Raw genomic sequence first — 23,882 nt, 5'->3', positions numbered from 1 at the left:
CCTTTGTAAAAGATTATCCAATGTTAAGTAGTTAAATAGAATTGTATCACTAATCACTGAGCTCCTAAAATGGAGAACTTAATCTGTAGGGGCTCAAAGTAATTGGCAGAGGAGAGACATTCACAACTATACTCAGATTACTGGATATGGTATTGTAACAGACCTGGCCCTGACAGAATTGGGCCAGAGTCAACTGATTTTATACAAGCATCATGTTATTTTTTGAGGATTCAAAATTCATTTAAAAGAACACTTTAAAATCTAACTTTGAAAAATTAACTAATGTGATGTTGATACAAGAATAGCTAGCAACATCTATAATTACATGGACTTTCTAGTATTCATCTTTGGTTTAGACAGCTTCTGATTCTTTTTTTTTTTTTGAAACTCAAGTATAGAAATCTCCTCTCCTCCTTAATGACCATAAATAATATATAACTGACCCTTGACTATTTAATGAAGAAGACAGGTAGCTGGATGATCAACTCAAGGGCTACTTCTGATTGTAAAAATGTATATATATGCATATATAGAAAAGATATGTAGATAAACACATATATAGACATATTACTATTTGCCTATATGTATTATGTATATCATGTAATAAAATTTTAATCATTCAATAATGGTTTTTATGACTGGTTAACTGGTTAACAAAACAAAACTGGTTAACAAAAACTTTCAGATGGTGATTTTTAGAGTATCAATAAGCTTGAGCTAACATCTTTTTCTAATTCAGTGCATGTTCCCTCAGAATAAACTTAGCTAATATATTATTCCTTCATTTCTCTTAAAGATAAGCTTGTCTACATTACCTAATTTCTCATCATTGTCTCTATTGTTATTTTCTACTCTTTTCATTTGTTTGCCTTTCAGCCTGTAGGCTTTTTACCCTTTTTGTTATCAGTACCAACATTTTCAGGATTACTATCCACCATATTATCTGATTCATCATTCAGCTTGCTCCCTATTATCAGGCAAGGCATTATTAGTTTCATTGTTCTGTTTCTCCTGGCTTACATATTTAATAGGATCAGATAACTCTCCTCTTTTTTTTTTCTTTTCCTGCTCCAAATGAGACTCCACAATGCCCTTCTTTAGGAAAAATTTTGCTACTAAATAATTTTTTTCATTAGTTTTTAAACTATTAAAAAAAAACTTTAAAATATATACATACATGTATATATACGTACAGGAATTTTTATTTTGTGTCTAGATACTTGGCGCCATAAATACTGACCACCTACTAATAGAATATTAAAATTAGGATAACATTCATATTTCATCTTATTAAATGACATTTGTACAATAGGGCAAATCTCACTAGGTGTACAGACAACCCTTTATGCATAACAATCCTCAGTTAAATAAAACAAGTATTTTAGAACTGTAAAATTTTGATTAGCCCAAAATATTTTTTCTCATTTCAATTCATTTGGATATCTCTTGCTTAGCCACTCTTGTCAATAAAATATTTTTCAGCTAACATACATTAACCTTCTAGTCATTTGAAATGGGGGGCATAATATATCATAGTTCACCCACTTGGCAGTAGGAAGGAAAGTGAGACTCAACAAATCATGTCAAGTAGATTGAGAAGGCAGACTTCTATTTTTTAAATGGTACACAGCTCCTTTGATTAAAAACTGACTTGTTCAAGAAAAAAGAAGGGACATTTCCACTGACCTTCAGATCTAGGAGAGATTAGAATGTATAACACAGATTTGCCTGATTTTCAAGAGGGCAGAACTACCCTAACACTAAATCTGTGCATGTGACTTAATGACCAAAATTGTTGACTGGACTTAAAATCACAAGTCTTCTGAGTTTTGTTTTCTATCTTGATGTTTTTCTTTATAATTAATTAGGAAAGCAGAAGCTTTGGAGCTCTGCTCTTTCTCCTTCTTCCTGGAAAACAAAATAGGAGACACTTTCCTTTCACTCTGGCCTAGATTCAAGGAAATACTTCTAGAGGTTAGAGAGATGACCAATCTTTCTTATTAATACTATGTAAATGGGTGGTTATATCTCATAAGTCTTGAGAGGGGTATGGAAAGACCAACACATAACTTATATATCAAAGTAGGGTTTACTAAAGAATACAGTATAGTTGGCTAAGTTATAAAATGAATGTGCTGAAATGTGACTGCCCAGGACATTCTTTTGAAGTCTTTGAATTCATGCTTTATCAATTCCCATCACTGTTGAAGGTGGGCAACAAAGTTTTTTTCAGGACTTCTTTTGACAGATTGCTTTTCAGCAGCAGGTGCATCTTTGGCAGAGTACAGTTTGAAGCTAAGCTGCTGTGGATCATTTATCACTTATCAGCCAAGTTTTGCTTCCTGATTAGTCTTAGCGGTTTGGGAACACTCATCAGGCAGGCTACCCATGGCTGGGCCCTTTCTGAAGACATTTCCAAAATGCCAATTAGTCTTTCTGACAACTTATCTTTGGCACACATTTGAGATCCTCACCAACCTCAAATAGCAGTTCTACATGGAGGAGAGGATTTTAATGGACAGTTTCTCAGAATTAGTCTAAGGATGATATACCTTTAAAAATCTTTGTATGCCATTGATATCTCAATGCTTGAGGTCTATCCTATTCAGCTAATAATAATTATCCTGAGAACAATCTTGAAAGAAGGTGCCATTGTCTGAATTAGGAAGTTAAGACGCTCAGCATCTTGAAAAATGAAATTACAAAAAAAAAATTAGCATGAAAGAAATGAAGCAATGAAAATAATTATATTTTTGCAAGCAAAAAGAATTATAACTATCTATCCTTAATGCAAATATTTCTTCACCTTAGGAAAGAGTTTCCCAAAATTATAGTTAAACTTGCAATTTCAATGAATAAATGGATTCATTGCAAGAGCTTACCACATTACTTAGTCGTATCTATGTTGAAAGAAATTAATGAATAAGTAACATCTTGAACCATACAGTGGGTTATAATAGTTGAATCATGGAGTCACAGCAGTCATACAGGTAAAGGAGAAGACCACATAGAACATAATTTATCTCTCTCTCCTGAGAGCTAAGGAGCTCCATTTTCTTAGTTCTTTTCTAATGGGTGTTACAGGCAGCTAGATGGCACAGTGGAGAGAATGCTGGGCCTGGAGTCAGGAAGATTTATCTGTCCAAGCCCAAATTTGAGCTTCAGGCACTTAGTAGCTGTATGACCCTGGGCAAGTTACTTAACCCTGTTTGGCTCAATTTCCTCATTTGTAAAATTAGCTGGAAAGGACATGACAAACTACTCTAGTACCTTTGCCAAGAAAACTCCAAAAAGGATCAGGAAAGGCCAGATATGACTTGAAATGACTGAACAACAACAAAAATGAGTAGAACAGCAACACTGCATTTCTCTCCACTGTTCATGTCTATTGGCTCCATTTAAAGCTTTGTCTCAGATGGACATTCATTGGTAACACATTCCTGTCCTCTTTTCAGATATACCTTCATGTCTCATATTTTTAGGGCTTCTGGTAAGAATCACCAGATTCATTGTTAGCTAGTGCCTCAGAATATGTCAAGAGATTTGGTCTTAAAGAGATATGGAGTTAAGAAATCTTGTTAATATGCTGTTCTTCTCCAAGTAATTTGAGGAAGTTAAAATCTGACCCACTGACACTCACACAGAAGACTTCATTCTGCTGGAGTTGCTCAGACAAATGTTTTTAAACTAAAGTAAAAAGCAATGGTCAAATCAAGGGTAGGCATTATTCCCTAGTTAAAATAGTGGAATGTCTGATATTCACAAGATAATGACTATAGCATGTCAGGTCTAATTATTTCAGTCATCATAAAGTTGATATAAAACACAGTGACTTGAAACTAATCATTATTGCAATTGCCTACTCTCACTCCTATTCATCACAAAACTGTTGATTTGTTGATTGATTTTTGTATTCACATTTAACCATGGACTTATTCCCTACCAAAACATTTGTTCCCAATTGCAGTGGGAATTTGAGTTGGTTCCTAGGATTACTCTGGCCTATCTTTTGTCCTATTTTTGGACTTCTGCCCAACTGGTGTTTTGCAGAACTGGTGTTTTGAATTATAAAATGATTGGGCTAAAAATAAGAAAGGGATCAAGTCCCTCTCTTCCTGCCCTCCTAACCCCCAGCTTGAACTTTCTCTAGATTATTAACTCCAGTTCCTGATTTCAGAAGGGGAGTGCATTTTTATTCTAGTAATATATGGTTTTTAAACATTAAATATTAAATTGATTTTAATAGGATTTTAAAGTTTATAAGTGACTATATTAAACAAGCAAAACTTTGAACATACTAGACTAGGACAAATTTAGCCCTAGTCCACAGTGTCAACGATGGACACAGACTAGGATGCTATGAGTAAAAAGACTCTGAACATTTTCTTTGTTCTGCCATTGCCTCAGCATGATCTTCGGGAAAATCATTTCATTTCTCTGGGTCTCAATTTCCTCACATATGTAACAATGACTGCTTTGGCTCACATTGCTTGAAAGCCAGTGTGTTATTTTTCACCTTTCCCCTAGGATTCTCCAGTTCCCTTAAGGGAATTTGGAGAGTGTCCAGTCTTCCTGCCACGTGCTTCAAATTCTGTTGATGGTGTTCCCCTATTTGTAAAAGCCCCTTGTACCTCAGTTTCATGTAGTCACTTTATAGTCAGATTAGCTTTTAAAAAGGGATACTTATTCAAAGGTATAGCAACAATAAACATAAGCATTCCATTCCCCCCTCCTGATCCCCAACACTGGGTGGCTTAATTTCCCCCTCTACCATCTCAATATCTGGGGAGATAAAGGGGTATTATTTTCATTTGTTTGTTTGTTTTTTTTGGTTTAGGCAGTGGGGTTAAGTGACTTGCCCAGGGTCACACAGCTAGTGAGTGTTATGTGTCTGAGGTCGAATTTGAACTCAGGTCCTCCTGAATCCAGGGCCGGTACTCTATGCACTGTGCCACCTAGCTGCCCCTAAATGGGTATTATTTTCACAACTTAGCTCAATTTCTATATGAGTCCCAAGGAATTACAGTTCCAAAATCCTCTTTGGGTTCAAGTCCCAAGCACCCTGGCTTCTCAGATAAATTTCCACAACTGGCCTGAAATCCTGCCTCCATAGCTTGAATCCAGTTTGGTGGGGATTCCATCAGCTTCATCTAGGACTGAAAAGACAAAAAAAAAAAAAGACCAGAATAAATCCCACATCCTTTTCTTGAGGCCAAAGAACCTAAAAGAGGGGGAAGATAGTCTTCTCACCCCAAAAAGAATTTGGGTCCCATTTCTCTATGACTCCAGAAAACCCTTAAACTTTCTTTGAAAAGAAGTCTCAAATGGTTGTCTGAGGCTATAATCCACTCAAAAGGCCTTTTGTTATCTCTTATTCTCATTCCTATCAACTGGCCTTATCACCTAGGCCCTATCTCTCTTTGAAACCCTGATGAAGCTTGGTGTATTTCCCAACTTTGATCTTATCCAGACCCCATTCAACTTCCTCTTTCCCTATCTTCCAGTTCTTTGTTACCCTCATAGAGCCTAGCCCTCCATTGTCTGTTCCTGGATGACCCCATTCAACCTCCCAGACACTCCCATTGGGATTCTCCCTAAACTTCTCCAGTCACCCCAAATTACTTGGCTGTATATAAGATCCATCCTGGCCCCCATTTAAACAATGAGATTTCCTCATACCCACTCATCCTTAGTAGTGTCACTAATGTTCAGATTCCTTAAGAGTCTGGCTTATATGGTTCATCTCTAATAAAATCCTGACTTTGAAAGAAGACTTGAGTCAAATTCATTTGGGCAGGATGTGCATGTCATGATTTTGGGGTCTCAGCACTCCTAACATCTACATCTCAATACTCTCTATCACTTGGTTCAGTTCATGATGCCCATGTTGTGGGTGAATAGGAGCTTTATGCCCTTTGGATGCAGTTGGACATAGTGAGAAAGACTGTTCCAGGTGGGTAGTCTTAAAGACATAATCTCTTCTGGCTACACAAACTATAAAAAGAGGCAATTCCCATCCAAGTAGTAGTGGAATGCAAAATGTCTTCCCTGGGAATCTAGTCCCTAGTTTCTCCTGAGAGGATACTTTCATGTTAGGTGATTTGGGCATATGCAAAGTAAAGCCCCAAGACATATATTGTCAACCTTCTCAGAGTTTGTTCTAAGAAAAGACAAACCAAATTAGGTTGTGTCCATGTTTTTTAATTTCTCTCAAGCTGGCAACACACATGCATTGCATGGAAGTTGCACCCCAGAACTAGGCCCCCCTAAGGGAGCCAGTCCAGAATGGACTCAATTTGGGGGTTGAGGTGCCCAGTTTATATACCTTTTCGACAGGCGCATGATATCACCCCATTATCGTTTACCTCCCAACAGAGGAAATACTTTCTGTATCTTTGATTAAATCAGTGCAGGCTTGGGTTAGGGTATGACCAGGACAAGAAGACTCAACTCAATCTTACTATAAGTAACGTCCTTCTGAAGAAGTAACTGAACTTTGGAAGAAGCAGGTGGGAATCTCTGAGTCTCCAAGATAACGATTACTATTAAAAACTATTTTTCACAATATAAAATGAAGGTTTGGGACTACTGGGTAGACCTATCAAGTTCTTTTTTTTTCTTTTTTTGTTTCCTTATATATTGAAAGCAAAGCTTAATTATATTAATTTACATCTAGGGTATAGTTACAATTAATTGTTATGATTTGATATGACTCATTCTCTGGCTATTGTGTCCAACTGATATGTTTTTTGCAGGTCTTATGTTTTGCTCTAATTCTGCAGCTTATAATGAGAGAAAAACAACGTGGCACTTATTTATTTGTTATTTATTCATGTTTGTCTCAGAGACTTTAAAATGTGTACTATAACTGCCTCAAGAAATTAAGTCAATATTCAAGAAATGTTAAAGTAGTTTAACAGCTACTGGGAGAAAGAGCAAAAAATAAAATAAAATAAAATAAAATAACATTGGAGTAATCATGCGTAATAAGAGATACTACAGATATTTTAGAAAATGAAAAAAAAAAGTACTCCCTTCCTCTCCAATTCAAAATATTACCAGGAGCAGCTAGGTGGCACAGTGGATAGAGCACTAGCCCTGAAGTCAGGGGGACCTGAGGTCAAATCCGGCCTCAGACCAAACACTTGACACTTACTATCTGTGTGACCCTGGGCAAGTCACTCAACCTCAATTGCCTAAAAGATAAAATAAAACAAAATATTCCCAAACCCAATTTCTATCTTCTTCTTACTTAGAAATGTTTTGGCATGATTAGAAAGATTAAATAAGACAAAATGAAAAAAGAGGCAACAACATTGAAATATAGGGTATACCTGTAAAAAGAAATAATCCAAATTTAGAACTGGAAGAGTCCCAGTTCAGCAAAGAGTGTTACATAGATTAGGGAACTAAGGTATTCATTAGGCCTGTTATTTCTTTGGCACAGGAAGTTTTAGGTGATGAACTTCACCTAACAATGAAGGTCAACATCTCTGCAATTTATATCTTGAGAGACATTCTTGTAGCACTTAGATATTGAATGACTTAGAGTCACACAGACAGTATGTGTTGAAATTGGTCTTCAGTGTAGATATTCCTCCAAGGCCAGTTCTCTTATCAATTATACCACAGTGTTTTTTTTTTTCCTTACATCTACTAATTTAATCATGGGATTATATTTCTTTATATTAATCTGGATAAATGAATGAAAAACCATGTATTAAGTGCTTACTATGTGCAGAACACTAGTGATACAGTAAACAAGTCTGCCCCTGCTGCTATTATAAATGGATAGGAGACCAATATATTTGCATCCATCCATCCATCCATCCATCCACCCATCCATCCATCCATCCGTCCATCCATACACACACACACACACACACACACACACACACACATGCACACACACATATATACACACACATGTGTGTGTGTAGTTTTGTTGGGGTTTAGAGTTGGGAGAGCTAGTTCAGGTGTGAAAGAATTCACTTAGACCTTCTCTGTAACCATTGAGAACTTTATTATGTGAAAGCTTCACAGACCTGAGGTTAGCAAGTAGCTAAACAAAGGCTCCAATATAGGAAAAGACACAGCCTATAGGATGATGAGATATTTCTAGGGTTTCTTATGGGGAGTTGGAGATTAGGGACAGGATAAGAACAAACAAGATGAGAAAGATTGTTGCTTACAAGATAAGGAAAAATTGTCATGATACAGAATGAGGAAGATGAATAACAGGATAAGGAACACAGAGTAAGGGAAATAAAGGCAATTCTTTTGGTGCAAACTGTATGGTATTTCAAGATAAGGGGAAAAGGACTGGAGAAGCTCTCAAGTTCCAGGATCTCAAGTACAATGTAGGCTACAGAATGAGCTTCAACCCCCTCAGGGGGCCTGGGAAAGTAACACTTAATATTATTTTTAATCCTAGTGCACCCTTTGTACCCACATCAGTTTCATGTGCAAATCATATGTAAAGGCCTAGGGCACAGAAGCAAAATAAATAACATTCTTTCCATAATGCTATTTCTATTAATAAAAACCATATCAATTTTATGATATTGAATCATTTTATATTGACTAGGATTTTGGTACCAAATTTTTTTTTTAATTTTTAACTTTATTTATTTTTACCAAGTGCTCAGTAATTAAGGCTGATGAGGAAGTAAGATCTGTAGTATTTGAGAAGGAAGTTGCCAAGATCTTCAGGCTAAAGAACTATGGCTCAGTACTGAAAGGCTAGTCTTTTGGGATGACAAAGCAATTATCTTATTGAGCTCTTATCTACATCTTCACAGGAGGTGCTTCCCTGCACTGTGACTAGAGGAGCCAGATTAGAAAGACTGGCAGTCTGGGGATGCTGCTTTACCCCACAATGATTGCTCTGACTTGTGAATTGGTGGCAATTAATTGGCAGATGGTGTTGGTGGTGGCAGAGATAGCAGGCTCTCTTTCTATAAGCATTGCTCCCCTTAAGGGCTCACTGAAAGGGGAGTCTAAAAGCAGGGCTAGTGTCCTTGGGGAATTGCTATTTCCTAAATTCTTGGCATATTAACAAAGCATAAAATATCAGCAACAGTAACTTTATATTTGTCTCAGAGATTGATACTTAAAAACAAACAAATATGAAGCATTTTGTGAGACTGTTATATTGGTGTTTCACTTTCATATGGGATCTCTGCTATCTGAAAAACTAACACATGGTCCATGATTTCTGGCAAGTCAGGCCACAGCTTGAGCTCATTCTCTTGCTGACAGTCATCCTGTCTTATGTGAAAAATCATTCTGCCGCCAGTCAACTTTGAGTGAGGGAGAGTCCAGGGGCTAGAGTTCACAAAGAAGCATTAAAGACTGAAACTGTCCATCTCAGGATCAACCCTTAGTCTCTAATACTAAGAAAAGAATTGCAAAGTGGAAAATGCTGTTATGGACCCATGGCTTAGACTAGGAAGGGGGAACCTGCTCCTGGAGGCCAATGTGGCCCTCTAGGTCCTCAAGTGTGGCCCTTTGACTGAATCCAAACTTCACAGAATCCTCTTAACAAAAGGATTTGTTCTGTGAAGTTTGGATTCAGTCAAAGGGCCACTCTTGAAGACCTGGCCTCGAGGCCACAGGTTCCCTATTACTGGCTTAGACTCAATTCACCTAGCTGAACCTCCATGTTAGCTTTCTTGTACAGTTTATCTTCTCTGTCAGAATGGTGAGGTATTCCTTCCCAATCCTTCATGATAAGTCCATGGAGAGAGCTACATGCCACACGTGTTCCAGAGACAAGAAGGAAGAATTAGAGAACAAAAGCTGTTTACTCTTTTAATTTCTATAGATTGGTTAGTTTTTCTTGCCCAAGCCTCTTTATATAGAAATTCCTTGCTGCCTTCAAGGGACCAAGAGTTCAATAAGATAATTGCTTTATCATCCCCAAATGACTAGCCTTTCAGTATTGAGCCATAGGTCTTTTGCCTCAAGTAGCCAGGGAACTTAATGGATACTTGAATTGGTGGCCCCTTCAGAGTAATCCCTATGAATGCTCCATGGAGTGTATTCTAATCCAGTGACATCAAACTCAAATAGAATGGAACGCTATTATCCACATATTGAATTAGAAAACAACTAATTAACATTATCTATGTCGTGTTGCACTTCTATTTATTTATATGTTTATTTATTTGTTTTTCAGTCAAAAACAAGGTTTATTGAAGATTTGCCATGTTAGCTAGACTGTTAAGGAATCTGAGCATCTGTGGGCTATTGGCTAGATGTGAAAATCGGCCACTTTTATTTATTTTTAATAAACATTTCCAAATTCTAATCTCCTCTGGTTGCACTTGGGAATTGTTCTGGCCACTTGGAAACCACTAGTCAGCCAGGTCTACACCTCTTCAGTCTAATCCAACCCTCCTCCCTTACCCCCTCCCCCTGACCATACATAAAGTAAATTCAGAATGATTACTAGTGACAACCTAATTGTGTATTAAATAAGTAACAATCCACAGGCTGTGTGTTGCAGCAAAAATTCTCCCTCAAGGCTAAACTGAGTGTCAACTCCAGGAATGAATGAAAGAATTAGTGCAGAGCAGGGATCTTTTCCTCTCAGAATCTGGTATATGCATATTCCCTAGCAGAGTAAGGTACCTTATGTGAAATAAGAAATGCTAACATCTTGGCTTATGATATAATAAACAAGTTTGAGAAGTGAAAATACAGTATTAAATTGTCCAAGTTGACAAGTAATTGTTAATGGAGCCTGTTCCATTTAAATGGAGGCAATATACAACACTGTAGGCAATTTGAAATTCAATGGATGTCTAAACTGAGAGAATTTGTACCCTTCCATATGTTGATAGTGACTTACCAAGCAGTGGTTATTGCTTATAATTCTTCTCTGAAAATCTACACATTGCATGCTTGATACCCATTTTTAAAAGGATTTCACCTCGGAAAACCAACCCTTTAAATACACTGAAAAAATAGTCTCCATTTTGTGTTGATTAAAAAGTTTTTCTTTCTGAAACAGCAAGTTCTGTAACTATTACTCAATTATATTGAAATGTTGTATATGACACCACATGAAGTGTTTTCACAAGAAATAAGATAGTACTCTGCCTTTGGCAGAAGTGGAAAATAAATAAAAAGCAGAAAAAGCATCTGCAGTATGAATCAAATAATCCAACTGCCAAAATGAAGAACACCATATGTGCACCCATTGAGGAAAAAAATGGATGAGGTAAGTAAACCTGCACAAATAAGTAAACACAGGAAAACTCTTGTAATGAACCAGGAGAGTATAAAACAGATGTCTTTTGAGAGTATATAGTCTAAACAGTAAGGTAAAATTGTTAATGATTTTTTATCATACTCATATACCTATCTAAACTTAAAAAAAAATTCCTGTGATTATTAATTGCATAGTCATTTAACAAAAGGACTAATTCCAGGTCACCATCCAAAAGCACATGCAAAAAAAAATTACCCATGTTGTTTGCTTTGTTTTTAATTTTTGTTTTTAAATAGGTGAATGCAGTTTAAAATGAATGTTGAAGGAAGGTTTGCAGCGGGGGAAAAGAAACCATGAAAATTTAATGTGCAGGCTGAGGGTTGTATATGGAAAGGATAAGGAATCATTCTACAAATTTTGCCTGGATGATGGTGAGGTACTTTACAGACTGACTTCTATAGGGATTGATTGTGATGTATTGATGACAGTGATGATTATTTCATTAGTTTATTCGACAACCATTTTAGCATCTACTATAAATAAAATATGGCACTAGGTGATGGAAGAGATACAAAGATAATCAAGACATTCTCCCTTAAAGAACATGTAATTAAGCAGAGTGAAAAGAATGCTTACAAGATTATGAAAAAATTCCAGACTTTAAGGGCTCCATAATTTCATTGATGTAGATACTTCTTCAAATAAAATTCCATCCATACTGTTTTCATCCTTTGTTCCTCTTCTCCAGGTTCTTCTACAAATACTCCACAAAGGGTCAAACACTAGCCCATTAATTTCCATTAAATCTAGCTCAGAAAAGAACATGAAGTGAGAAACAAAATATTGTAACAGATTAGAGAAAGGAAAGATCACTTCCAGTAGAGGGATCTGAGAAGATTTCTGAAGGAGGTGTCAATTGAGCTGATTCTTCAGAGGTAGAAGAGGGGAGGAGGAGGAGGAGGAGAGGATAGCGCATTTTGTCAATGTAAGGTGAAGTTATGAATGGGAAAGTGCTTGGCAGGCACTAGGGAGCAAGCAATTCAGTTTTTCTGGTAGAATAAGTGGTGGAGAGTAGTGTGAGATAAAACTGGAGAACTGTGGAGAATCAATCCTGAAAGTGAATTAACTTGGAGGAAGATAGAGATACTAATTTTTTTTAAGAGATGAATGACCATCAGTATGAGATAAATTCATAAGACAGATTAACCTCACAGGTATATGAAGGTTGTATTAAAGGGAGCACAGAATGAAGATATTTAGACATAAGACTCATAGCCTAAAAAATAAGCAGTAAATTAAAAAAAAGGGGGGGGGCTAACACATTCACTTCTTTTCAACTGTTTTCTTTCCTCCCTGAGTTGCTTCCCAACCATTTGTCATTATAGAAGTATAGGATTCCCCAAAGTGTTGGGTCCTGAGTAATCAGACTACTTTATCTCACCATAATGGAGGAAAAGTTTGGGTTTCCTATGACATTAAAAATTTCATGGGGTCATAAAACTGAAATATAAGAAGTAGTATTGTTAATAGGTAAGTCACTGGACTTTAAGTCAGAAAGACATGGGTTCAAATAAAACCTCAGACACTTGTAATTAGTGCAGTTCTTGGTAAGTCACTGAACCTCACTGTGCCTGTTTAGTCATCTGAAAATGAGTATTATAACTTACAGCTCTAAATCTGTCATCCTGTAAGTAATCCTTTCTTGCCATTTTCTAGATGATACTGGCATATAACAATACCTATTTTTCTCTATCATTGCTCTTTTCACTAAAAAAAAAATCAGGTAGTCATTAAGCATCTGTTTTGCCAGGCATTGTTCTAAGTTCTGGGGAAACAAAGGTAAATGAGTCATTGCCCTTGAGGAGCTGCAATCTAAGCATTATTCTCCCAAATGACCATGCTTTATGCTTTGATTATAGAAGTTTATTTTGTTTCTTTGTTTTCAGTTTTGTTTGTTTGTTGATTTTTCAGTGACCCACTGCTAAAATGAAATACAGACAGCTGTCTTGTAGATTTGCTTGTAGCTCTTTCTTCCTCTACATTCAATTTTCCTAGTGACTATATCATCTGCTTCTTGTGCTAGTGACGCTTTAGAGCATAAATGTCAGATCCTGTGCTGAGGGCACTTCCTGTTCACCTTAGCATAATCTCACCTAACAATCTCATAATATATGTATATGTATATATGTATGGAGGTACAAACAGTGAGTGAGCCAAATTCCTCCTAATACAGCACAGTATGTGCCTGTGTCAGTAGATAATAGCTCTTTTAAAAAAAAAAAGTTCAATAAGGGGCAGCAAGGTGGCTCAGTGGATAGAGCATTGGTCCTGGAGTAAGGAAGACCCAAGTTCAAATCCAGTCTCAGACCAGACATTTGACATTTACTAGCTGTGTGACCCTAGGCAAGTCATTTCACCCCAATTGCCTCACCAAAAAAAAAAAAGAAAAAAAGAAAAAAAAGTTCAATAAAATTCTGACATCCAGAAAACACACCTTAAGATGAATATTTATGGTAGGTCTACAAATATACATGATATATAATATAATGCCTGACCTATTTGGAAATAAGCTGAGAAAAAAGGAATTAAATGATTTTGATCATCCAAAATAGATGTCACAAAGTAAATCCATTGTAGTTCATATACTTTATAATATAATAGAGTGCAGCTTGGGTGCTCACTTATAAATTATTTACTTTTATTTTGCAGTCAAGGGCAGCTTGGAATCAGCCAGTCTCACCCTCCTAAGTTCAAATTTGGCCTCAGATACTCACTAGCTGTGTGACCCTGGGCAAGTCACTTAACCCAAATGGCAAGCCACTCTAGTATCTTTGCCAAGAAACCCCAAATGCAGCCACAAAGAGTCAGATATGACTGACATAACTCAACAATAATTTTACAGCCAATTCAACAAGAAGTCACAAGCACCTACTATGTGCAAGTTTCTCCCATTTCCCAGAGCACTGCAAAGGGAGGGATATAACTGGGGGGATAAAGTTTATTATTTCATAGACGCCCTTTGATAGATGGGAATGGGGAAAGAAAAGACAACTAGCCAGGCAGAGAAATGAGGGTAACCATGTATGGAATTACCACCAGCCATTTCCATTACCTTCCATCCCGTATTATGGTAGAGATTAAAAAAGCGAGCAAGCAAATAACTCAAAGAAAATTTCCTAAACCCAATTGTAGTAAATATGGCAAAGTATTTCCTAAGTCCACCCAGAAACTAAAGCATCAAGTCAGATAAAACGAAATAGAATCTTCTGCAAGTCACATTCAATTCAGAAAATCAGTGAGAATAATCAGCATCAACATCACAGAAAAGGATGAAAGAAAAAAAAAACAACTAGTAAAAACCAGTAAGGACTAAAACAAAACAAACAACGTACACACATACTACACTGTCAAACCAAATTATATAACTCAGTAACCTTTGAGTGTCCTTTTCCATGAAAGTTCAGCAGCTACATTTACAATTGAAGTTCATAATAATGAAACTGAGTCATCAAAAAAAAATACATTTTGACCAATCGTTTTTAATAAAATGGTAGAGAAGTATGCTATTCTATGTTGGGCTGGACCTAGATCAGTCCCTTGGTAGTTTCTGTTTAATACTGGAACAATGTGAAACACTTGTAGGTCATCCAATAGCTAAAAAATTATATATTTATATAGGCATAATAGAAGGATATTCATTGAGAATACCCCTAGTTTACTTGCCTCCACAAAGCTTCCCTGACTTTGATTTGTACACTTTGGTCTACCAGCCAAGCATCAAATAGTTCCTGGAACTCCTTATGGCTACTTTATTCTGAAGTAACAAAGAAATGATGTCAACAGCCTAACCTTTGTTCCCTTGAGAACTGTTTTAATGCTTTTTTAGAGAAGAACTAGACTAACTTTCATGGGGCTACGGAGGGCCAGGATTAGAATAATGCTACTACCAAAATCATAATGCCTTTTTGAAATATTTTCATCCAAACATTTTAAAGATTTTTTTTTTATGTAGTAGGATTGTAGACTTACTTTTCCAACCCACATGAACACCAGTAGGCTATATTCCAAGAGGGAGACTGGCTCTAGTAAAATCACTGATAGGCCAGGGATATCTTTCTTTAATGCTATCAGCTCAAGATCCCATTTTAATGTGTTCTTCCTAATATCAATCACCAAGTAGAGTTAGTAGCTCCCTTATGTCATGAGTACCCTCCAGCTGGTGCCCCAATATCATTCAATCAATTAATATGAATTAGCTTTTACAAAGTAATATTTACTGCAAAGTTATAGCAAGAACAGAATCTACAAAGTATTTCTCTCCAAACCGGAGTTATATTCTCCTAGCTATTACCTCAGTCTCTGGAAAGAGTAGGTTCATACAAAGCATTTTCTATAAAACATTCACTTCACCAAGTTCAGTTCTAAAAGTGGAATATAGCTGGTGATAAGTGTACTCATACTCTATAACTGGGAAGGATCAAGCAAGCCGTTCCTCAGGGTTTTAGCTACTTTGTCACTTTTTCTTAGCCTCTGGAAAATCCTAGTATAAACTCCAGCTCCCAGATTTCTGATACTTGGTATTATGCCCTTTTGAAGACTTTTGGAAACATTGCATCCTAGTCCCAAACTTCTTTACCTAAGAGCAAGAATAGAGCATTAAAAAAGCAAAGAATAGAGGCCTAGCTTCACAAACTACATTATGGCCCAAGTAGAGACATAGCAAGATGACAGCAGGAGGCCAGAGTGACTTCTCCTACATCTCAAAGAATCTGCACACCTCTGCCTTTTCTGATTTATGTCATCTCCCTGGAAGAGAACACCCAAGGTGCCTCCTCCGATGGCATCAGCAGCTGATCCTCCTTGCTTGAATGCCAAGGATAGATAAAAGAAAACCTTTGGCTGGTCAGTGATTTTGGAATACACTTCTAGGTCCAGCACAGCTGTCCAGTGATATCTGCTTCTTCACCATAGGTCTGAAGTCATCATTATGTCAGGATAGCACTTAGTCCAAGTTCATAAGGATTGGACTCTTTGGCCAGTCTTCTAACCACCTCTCCACTTACACTTAAAAAGGTAAATCCTAGAAAATTCCACTAGCCAGAAATAATCATTCCCTGAATATCCTAGATAAGTGATGTTTTATTATTTTAATATGTTTCTATCTTGGCCTATTATCTCAGAATTCAATTGGCAAGCAAATCTGTTTAAATCAGTTTTGATATATGTGTGCATTTCTTCTGGATTAAAATCTTAACTGAGTTACATATAACTCAAGTTCAGATATGAATTCCAAACATCTTCCATGAATTGCCACCAATAATTTCAGGGGTCAAGTAAATGATGGTGTTACAAATGTTTATCTTCGAAGTGTCTTTGTACTTCCTAATTCAGGTATGGATTAACAGAATAAGGAGTAGGCCCATTTTTTTTTCGGGGGGGTGGAATACACTGAGTTAATGTATCAGAATTTTTCATCTTCGGTGTTATTTGCAATGCACATCTATTTTTCTTTTCAACTAATTTATTGTAAAGAATTAAACATGAGGATTCTAGAATTAAAAAAAAAAAAGCATAAGCAGCCAGTTCCTACTTCCTGAGATTTGTAATGTTCAACTCTATGGAAACTAAACTTTGGAACTGGAATTAAAGTTTTCTAGTTTTGATCTGAGTCATACAACTCTTACTTGGATTTAAGGGGTTTTTTTGTTTGTTTGTTTTTTTAGGCAATTGGGGTTAAGTGACTTGCCCAGGGTCACACAGCTAGTGATTGTCAAGTGTTTGGTCTGAGGTCAGATTTGACCTCAGGTTCTTCTGACTTCAGGGCTGGTGCTCTATCCACTGCGCCACCTAGGTGCCCCTTTTTTGCCAGGCAATGGGGTTAAGTGACTTGCCCAGGGTCACACAACTATCAAGTGTCTGAGGCCAGGTTTGAACTCAGGTCCTCCCGCCTCCAAGGCCAGAGCTCTATCCACTGTGCCACCTAGCTGCCCCTGAATTTAAGTTTTCTTTAAAATAGCTGTATCAGAATTAGTAAATGCCAGGATGTGATGCTGTATCCTCATTTTCCCAGCAATATAACATAATTTAAATGACATTTTTGAATTGATCATGAATCAAATGGTGTGCAGTCATGTGTAAGCTGTGGTAGTTTCATAGAACCAGTGATGGATGTGAGCAAATTCCTTATCGTATTGTTGTTGTACAAGAGTAGAGAAATCTAAACAGATAGATACAATTTTCTCAAAGAACAAGATCAATTTCACTTCTTGGCAGTTTCTAAATTGTGTTTGCCAATTGTTAGTGAAATTATGGAGATAGATTATCACTGGTCTTGACCTTTCATTACTCCAAGGCCTCAGTATGAAGGAGCAGTGTGCAGTTTAAAGCATTCTTGCTTTGTTTCAATTTACAGTGTCTCCGGTTTCATTTCTCAAAGTATAGAATGAGATAACTGTCTTGAAAAGCTTATGGAGTACCACTATTATAGATCCTATATGTGATTTCTAAAATGTTAATAATATACATTAAATTCACTGTAAATATTTTGTAAAAATATAGTGAAATACTATTTATGAATCTTTTCATTTAATCACATTTATCCAAGAATATTAAACAAAATATCAATGGTATTTGGCTATGTAACTGAGGTACTGATTTGAAATTCACTTCATGCATTATTTTTATAACAATATCTCACACCAAAAAATAAAATAAACAAACTGGATCTGCTACCTGAATATTAACAATTTAAAATATATACAAAAAAGAGAGAATAAGTCGACATACCTTTTACAGCTATGACTCTGGGTAAAGCATTCTTAAGAAAGAGATAGGGAGAAACACAAAAGATAAATAAATCATTTGGAATAAAACAAATTATAAAATTTTTCCAGAAACCACATCAAAATAAGTTAAGAAAAAATTTGCCAATTTTTGGGAAAATATATTATATATATCTGATTTTACTTCTATACCATGTTTCTCAAATGCCCCCTTCTCTCTGATACTGCCACCACTCTGGTGTAGGTCTTTATCACTTCAGGTCTTACTGAAATACTGAATTTATTACTGAAATTACCGAAATACCCTCACCTCTTTTTTCATTCAAATCTAGTCTCTCCCTATAAACTCTTGATCAAATACAAAATCCTGTGTTGTTCAAAGCCCTTCATAATCACCCATAATCCTCCTTTCCAGTCTTTACAACTCATGTCATCTATGATTCAGTGACACTGGCCTGCTGGTTGTTCCTTAAACAAGTGCCTCAGATATATAACTAGTGAGATGACCCTGAGTAACTCATTTCATCTGTTTGCCTCAGTTTTCTGATTTGTAAAATGGGGATAATAATGGCACTCACTGCACAGGGTTGTTCTAACTATAAAATGAGATAATATTTGTAAAGCACTTAGCTCAATGCCTGTCACATTGTAGGCCCTATGAAAATATTAGCAATTATTATTCCACAAGATACTCTATCTTCTGACACTTTTCATTTCTCTATCACATTTTTGTTGATTTTTTCCATGCCTAGAAAGTTCACCCTTCTCATTTCTACTTCCTTGCTTCCCTGGCTTTATTCAAGTCCCAGTAAAGTCCCAACGTCTATAGGAAACCTTTCTCCATCCCCCTTACTTCTAATTCTTTCCTTCTATTGATTATCATTGTACATAGTTGTCTGCATGTTGTCTCTTCCACTAGATTATGAGTTCCTTGGACTGTCTTTTTCCCTTCTTTGATCCCTAATATTTTGGACAGCTGCATAGAATTATTTCATCATCATATGGGAATATATAATGCATACATAAGTGTATTTGTGTAATAATAAGAGGGAAACAAACCAATGTCAAAATTATTCTGGGAAGATCATAGAATCTAAGTAATCACCATACTTTACCTCTAGACATTTTTTTTGGAGGGGAATCATCATATAAGGAACTCTTGGTATACCTATCTTGGTAAACTTGCCAATCTCTGACGTGCAGTTTAAAAAAAAATTCCTTGCTGTTATTTCACAGGGTCAAACTGATTTTTTGTGTTAAAACCTGGGCATAAATTAGCATCTGGCCTCAAATTTCTCATCTACAAACAGCTTATCATGAGCCGGAGGTGCTGAGGAGTAGAATAAGCAATTATTTTTCCCTCCAAGAAATATTAGCTTCTACTAAGCCGTAAAAGGAAACAGATTAGGTGCTAATATATCCCTGTGAACTTTCAGTTTATTACAAATAGAATACTTTCTAATTTTATTTAGATTCTGATTGTTGTATTCTCCATATGTAAATAAGCACTGAAAAAGATACAAGATTTCATCACTCCAGTTTCTTCAATATTCTCTTTACAATTAGAGGCTGAAGGAATAGACTACAGGTATGATAAAAGGTAGAAGTGATAAAAGATGTAGTATAAAAAAATTTAGAAAATGTCAGTAAGAAAAAGGAAAAAATTAAAAAGAGAAAAATGTAGAGAGTGACATGAAAAATGGAATTTAATTCATGATGTCAGCTTAGAAGCATAGTGTTTCCACCTGAACACACAGAGCAGAGAAGTATTTTTGCAGCAGCAGTTATACCAGTGTATGATACAGATATCAAACTTTAGCATAACTCAGTTATTTACTATAACAATATGCCAGGTAGGTCCCTACCTCTGAAATCAAACCGAGTTTATAACAATCTCCACTGACAATTTTGCAGGTTAGAACAAATATTTAGTGCAGCTAATTCAGTCCATTTACATAGGCCCAACCTTAGACTCACAAGATTTCACAATGCTTCTGAGATCATGTGGAAACAAACCAAAACCTCTCCCCCAAAATAACAACAACAAAAACTTACTCTATTCCAAGCTGTCTGCCCAAATCTACTATTTTCTTCCATATATCAATAAATCAACAAACATTTATTAAGCATCTATTGTGTGCCACAGAACTGTGGTAGGTATTAGGGATAAAAATACAAAAATGAAACAATCTCTGTCAACAAGTCACTTACACAGTATGGGTAAAAAAATGTACATATCTAACTGTATACCAAATATACAGAATTGAATGGCAAGAGCCTTGAAATCAGGAAGATCTCATTCTATTCCTGCTTCTAACACAGACAGGTTGTGTGACACTAGTCAAACCACTTCCCAATCTGGTCTCTTGGCAAGCCTTAGGACTAAAAGGTAAGGAGGCACCAACCTGCATGGATAAAGGAAGTTTCCTCATTTAGGAGTTTCCTATACCAATAAAATTAGAGGTCTATTCTCTATCCTTGTTTCTAAGTACAAGGTAATTTGGTGGAGGGAAAGGCATTAGAAACTGGGGAAATACAGAAGAATTTCAAGTAAGAAGTGCCAACTGAGTTGATTTTTGATGATTGTGACAAGGCAGAATATGAATATATATATATATATATATATATATGTATATTATACTCTTCACATACATATATGCACATATAAATGCATAGACATATGTCACAACCTCTTAATGATTCAAGAAACTCTCTAGGACTAAATTAGTTAACAATTATTGATCTATATTGATAGAAGGAGTTTTTCTATTGACAATTTCCTAAGCAGATGAATCATAGGTCTAGAGCAATGTGTATGCACAGACATAGACATTCATGTAGACACATGATGGCACAGAATGCTTTTAAACTCAGCTGTGGCACTTGACCTAAAAGAGGATATGAAGATGGTTGAGCTAGGCATGGCAGAAACACATAATATGACCAAATTTCTGATAATTTATATTTGTGTTAATGGAACTAGTTGAGGACTCTGGACCAAGGAGAGTCAATACTCTTCTTCATGGAAGCTACAGATTCTGAAGTAGTTAGGTAAAGATGAAACTAGAAAGGTAGCTATTAAAAAAAAAATAAATTCTAGCTCTGGGAGTTTTATTTAGCTGGAAATGCTTCTCCATGCAAAGCTGTTTTAAGTTTGGAGGGAATGTAGACTACTTGCTTTTATGACTCCTAGATTCTAGAGGGAAAACAAATCACTGAACATTCTATCTTACATTGCAAACTGTCATTTTTGCCAATTTCACTTTGATGTGGCTAGAAAACATGTGGCAAGGTACCTCACAGTTCAACCTGAGAATGCTTTCAATTTATATGCAATTCCACAAATATCTATACACCTGGTAAAAACTTGCCTTAAACCTATAAACCATAAGAAGACATAAAAATACAAAGAAAAGAGACAATCCAGGATAATGTAATGCAGATTGGACCATGCTGTATCAGAAGACCCTCATTTTTCTTGTACTAGTAAATTTTAGAACTTTATTTCTAGGACTTCTTTTTTTTCTGCTGCTTTCTGAACTAGGTTTAATCCTTTTTTGAGGGAGGGGGCACAGACTTTTATTTATGTATCATTTCATTTTCTTTCTCCCTCCACCTTCTATTTGATGTAGGTGTCAATGGGGGTATTAGTATTCAAAACTACATGAAAGCTTTTTTTTTTAACCTAACCAGTGATTCATCAATGAAGCGATTTACTTGGATAGCTATAATGTGGAACTGACCATTCTCTATAACTTAGAGAGTTTTAAAGAGTTTCCTGGGTAACTGAGAGGTCAAATGAGTAAGCAGTTTTCACAGTCAGGCTGTGTCAAAGGTCATACTTGAACTCAGAACTTCCTGAAGTCAGCTCTCTACTGTTGTTTCAAGAAAACTATTGGTATATCTAAAATGACCAAAAAAAAAGCCAATAACCTAACAAAATAATACATTCACAAGTTATCACTTGTATTAACAGTTAATCCCGGTCCTATGTTCAAATAAAGTAGAAAGAGGAACTAAATAGCAATCTTTGAGTTCTCCATTTTCTTTTCTAAGTCCCAACAACGTCTTCAGAATCATCCAGATTGCTACTTGGAGGGGGAGGGAAAAGAAAATGTTAGGTCAAGTTCTCAGTTTCTAGTTATGATTTGCCTCTTTTTTTTTTAATATCTCCATCACTTAGTTCAATGCCTGACACATAGCAAGTGCTTTTTTTTTTTGATTAATCGATAACTAACAGGAGAATCCTATAATGTGGTAGAAAGAGAAATGTTTCTGGCCCCTAGAAGTTCATTCTCACTCCAATCCATCTTTTTTGTTATGAATGGTTTCTATGAAGAAAAAATGTTAGCCAGATCAATTGTGGGAACAAAAGTGAGGTAAGCATCAGAGAAAGAATGCCTATGCCTGGTGGTGTGGGGGTAGGAAAGCAGGTAGAGTCTGGCGATTGGTGAAAGGAGTGCTGCACCTTGAGAGCAATAGCATCCAGAATCAGGAGCCTCCTGGCCTCCATGTTCACCTGCAGGTACAGGACTGGGCAATCATGCTCTCATATTCTTTGTCCAGGATGCTGCCACTGGCCTCAATCAGTAGGGCACTAAAGGGAGTGTACTTGCAAAGGTCTCACTAGGGCCGCGGACACTTCCCTCTAAAAGCTCATAGATAAGGTAATGAATGATGGCATTGCTGCGTGAGCAGAAGCCAGAGTGTAGCACTCCTGGACAGATTCCCTTGCAGCAGTTGGAGCTTTACAGGTAGAGGGCGATGATCTAGTTCTCCCAGCTCAGCTGATAGAAATTAACCTAGAAAGGGTGGAGAGAACACTGGGTCTGCTTAGGTGAACTGACAGGTGCCTCAGATCCCACGAGGCCCACCTGATGGACTTGCAAGGCCAGGGAAAAGGGATAGCCTTCCCCTGGGACTCCCAGCAGAAGTTCTTGCAGCCCAATTCGTGGCACATTGTTAAAGGTATTTTGCTGAAATATAGAACCAGGAAAGCAGTGTCAGTGGCCAATGTCTGCCTCCACCCAAGGCCAGATCCATTCTTGCTGCATACACCTTGGCTTGGATGTGAAGGTTTATCCTCCCCTTTTGAGGTCAGCCTTGCTGCTGAACATAATTGGTGAGATCCATCTCTGCCCAGGTCTCGGGCAGAGAAAAGCCCAGGAGCCTCCTGCCAGGAGGAAGGCGCTCTTGTGGGCCCTGAGCTCCACGTGGCAGGAGAGATGGGAGTGAGACGGGAGGAGGCCACAGAGCCTTCGGACAGCAGCCCCCACCAGCTGGTCCACTCACAGTTTGGCTGAAGCGGGAAGTCTGGGGTTTGCACATACTAGGGACGTCGGGGGGCAGCTCGCGGCGGCCCACCGGCCTCCCCAACCTCACACCGTTGGCACGAAAGATGCGGTTCTTTGTGGGGTGCCAGTGCGATCTGCGCTCCGCCGGTACAGCTCCACCAGGTGCCGGATGGGGTGCCAGCGAATCAGCGGCCGACTCTGAAGCTTTGGCCCAAGCAGGAGCAACAGGCTGGGCCGGCGCGACGACATCCTGGGCCGGGCACGCATCGGGGAGCTGAGCCCCAGGGCAAAGAGCAGCGCTCGCAGGAACCAGCCCGTGCCCATGGAGCCCATGGATAGGGAGAGGAGGGCAGGGATCTGCGGTGGAGCCACGGGCTCGCCGAGACCTACACTAGCAGAGCTGGACTTGGGGCGGGGCCGCTGGGCCTGGGGGGTGGGAGTAGTGTTTGGTCTTTTATCATCTCAACTGTGTTCCCTAAACTGGCACCTGAATCTCCAATTCTTTAAGATCCACGTGGCTCCAGGACCAACTGATATAGCTTCAAAGATGCCATGCTATTTCCCCTCACCTTCTTACTTTTCAAATTC

At 37.4% G+C, this 23,882-nt stretch overlaps 1 pseudogene; it reads right to left on the bottom strand.

The window, feature by feature from the left end:
- Window positions 1-22,515: 22,515 nt before the first annotated feature.
- Window positions 22,516-23,627, bottom strand: LOC110223569 (bone morphogenetic protein 15 pseudogene; annotated as a pseudogene).
- Window positions 23,628-23,882: the final 255 nt, after the last annotated feature.

This window comes from Phascolarctos cinereus, unplaced genomic scaffold, assembly GCF_003287225.1.
Source record: "Phascolarctos cinereus isolate Bilbo 61053 unplaced genomic scaffold, phaCin_HiC Scaffold_7;HRSCAF=346, whole genome shotgun sequence".
Taxonomy (NCBI): Eukaryota; Metazoa; Chordata; class Mammalia; order Diprotodontia; family Phascolarctidae; genus Phascolarctos; species Phascolarctos cinereus.
This window is presented reverse-complemented; position numbering and strand designations above follow the sequence as displayed.